This window comes from Palaemon carinicauda, chromosome 10 (genome assembly GCF_036898095.1).
Source record: "Palaemon carinicauda isolate YSFRI2023 chromosome 10, ASM3689809v2, whole genome shotgun sequence".
Classification (NCBI taxonomy): domain Eukaryota; kingdom Metazoa; phylum Arthropoda; class Malacostraca; order Decapoda; family Palaemonidae; genus Palaemon; species Palaemon carinicauda.
The window spans coordinates 73,147,614-73,150,217 of NC_090734.1; positions in this window are offsets into that span (position 1 = coordinate 73,147,614).

Below are 2,604 nucleotides of genomic sequence, written 5' to 3' on the forward strand. Positions count from 1 at the left end.
GCAATCTGGGGCCAGGCCGCCATTATATCATTCAAAGAGCGTATGTTTGCTTCGAACGCGATAACAAAACATGGTTATCTTCAAAGACTTTTCTCTTCTTCCCGTTCCCCTTTAGCACACCACCCACGGCATCGCTAACACCTTTGCCCACTCTACCGCTAGAGAGTTATGGGGTCCTTTGACTGGCCAGACAGTACTACATAGGACCCTTCTCTCTGGTTACGGTTCTTTCCCTTTGCCTACACAGACACCGAATAGTCTGGCCTATCCTTTACAGATTCTCCTCTGTCCTCATACACCTGACAACACTGTGATTACTAGACAATTCTTCTTCACCCAAGGGGTTAACTACTGCACTGTAATTGTTCAGTGGCTATTTTCCTCTTGGTAAGGGTAGAAGAGACTCTTTAGCTATGGTAAGCAGCTCTTCTAGGAGAAGGACACTCCAAAATCAAACCATTGTTCTCTATTCTTGGGTAGTGCCATAGCCTCTGTACCATGGTCTTACACTGCCTTGGGTTAGAGTTCTCTTGCTTGAGGGTACACTTGGGCACACTTTTCTATCTAGTTTCTCTTCCTCTTGTTCTGTTAAATTTTTTATAGTTTAAATGGGAAATATTTATTTTAATATTGTTACTATTCCTAAAATGTTCTATTTTTCCTTATTTCCTTATTTCCTTTCCTCACTGGGCTATTTTCCCTGTTGGGGCTCCTGGGCTTATAGCATCCTGCTTTTCCAACTAGGGTTGTAGCTTAGCATTTAATAATAATAATAATAATAACCCCACCCACGGCTTTTTCACCACCAAAGTGCGGTCTACTTATGTTCTTTTGATCGGCGGCTGGCATAGATTGCTGAAAAGGGGCTTGATAGAAGACTCTCTCTCTCTCTCTCTCTCTCTCTCTCTCTCTCTCTCTCTCTCATACTTTACTATATAAATGTTAATAATCTACATTATAGAGTTGTTTACAGATCAGTGATAACCATCAATAAATGTTAACTTCATGAAAACGTGTCTGTCTAAATCTCACGACCTGGAATCCGAAAAAGGTATTTCCCATCAGCTAGTGATTTCTCAAAACATTAAATTGAAATAATTCGAGATAATTCATACGTATAAAAAACGAATGGCAAATTACCCAAAGCGAAAAATGGAAGGAGGTCAATAGGATAATAGTAATGAGCAATTTTTACACAATCCTTTGTAAAAGACAGTTTCCCAGTCATTTGTATCGGGCGCTCCTCTATTCTACAAAAATACCTGTGATTATTTTGAATACCGCTGTTCTTAGTCATTATTCCTCTGGGCGCCTTCAGTCTTTATTCTCTTAATCTTAACAGAGATGGAATTTTGAATTACCGATATGATATAAGAAACTGAAAGCAACGAAAACTCAAGCAAGGAGAGAACACCAAAATTCGGCTTCTCAACAAACGTGGTTAAGATTCGCAACTTCTTGATATCAAAAGAGGTGGAAGTATCCAAACAATTTTGCATCGTTACCGTAATATCAACTTATAAAGTTCACAATGTTTGCTCAAAATTATGCTAATAGTTAAATGTGGAGTATCGACTTGACTGTCTTTTTGTTACATTTAAGGATGCTATCTGTGTCTGGTGGATACACATTACGTTTTAAATAACAGGATTTTGGACACCATTTTGGTCAATTGAAAATGAGAGATAACAGGGGGATGGTAGACACCATCGCTATGTTTAATAGGACAAGTTTTCAACATAGCCATAAAATTTCTATAAAATTTACTTTTCAAAACAAACTTTATAATATAATCTATTTTCACCAAGTAGAAGTAAAGCAATTTTGTATTACCGTGCTTTTTGATGGAAACTAGCATTAACAAGCTCATTGATGTCATCTGTGATGGGATTTCTCTTTCTGTCTGTTCACTGAAGGAATCTATTTGTAATGGATTTTCGATAATACATCTGTGGTATTCTTAATGGTAATATGCATTTATGTACAGTAAGTGGGGATACCTTGAGGTGGTGGAAGGGTATGCGTATAGTCATGATCGGTAAAGCTGTACTAGTCAGGGCCACACATACTAGGTTGGTTTGCTGTGAACAACCAGACAAAAATCTCATATCATCTCCATTCTGCACTGCCCAGCGTGGTGATGAAAACTGGCCAAACCCCAGACATGAATTGACATGTCTGTGGCCTTTGACTTGCAGTGGTCTAGAAACACCCGCTTTTGATGGTGTTTGTTGTATAATCATATGTAGGCCTGTGTGTGTACGGTAAAATGACTCAGAGCAATTTACAATATATATATATATATATATATATATATATACAGTATATATATATATATATATATATAGTAATGAAATCCTCTTAATATTGTATTCTCTCTGCCTCTGGATCAGAGACCCAAGGGGGAATCATCTTTATGATAATAGCTTCTGGTTGGCAGGAGAAGTCGCCAAACTTCACAAAAAGATAAAAGTTGATCACAACTCTCCCATACATATTCATGTAGTAATTGGCTTTTTTTGTTCTTGAAGCCGAAAACAGCCCATCATTGTAGCCTATTGGTAAGTTTACACTACTTGGCTATTATTAATGATAAAATTGCAC